Source organism: Oncorhynchus mykiss, chromosome 21 (assembly GCF_057628025.1).
Source record: "Oncorhynchus mykiss isolate SJ-2025 chromosome 21, ASM5762802v1, whole genome shotgun sequence".
NCBI lineage: Eukaryota > Metazoa > Chordata > Actinopteri > Salmoniformes > Salmonidae > Oncorhynchus > Oncorhynchus mykiss.
Window position 1 is genome coordinate 9542139 of NC_143042.1, and position 371 is coordinate 9542509.

Below are 371 nucleotides of genomic sequence, written 5' to 3' on the forward strand. Positions count from 1 at the left end.
CCCTGTAGATTCCTCACCACACATGAAAGCCGCACATGCCAGAGTTTCACCTTCTGAAAAGGAAGACAAACATTTCTGAGTCACACTGCAGGTCTGATTAAGCCACGCACCCCTCTAGAAAAATAAGGGCTACTCTTGTTAGGGATTAAGATATTATTTTGTCCATTTGGGTGCTTCTCTCTCTCTCTCTGTCCCTCTCTGTCTCTCTCTCTCTCTGTGTCTATCTGGTGTCTGTTGATATAGCAGGTTCTCTATGTGTGTGTGTGTGTGTGTGTGTGTGTGTGTGTGTGTGTGTGTGTGTGTGTGTGTGTGTGTGTGTGTGTGTGTGTGTGTGTGTGTGTGTGTGTGTGTGTGAAAAGTGTTCATGGTAC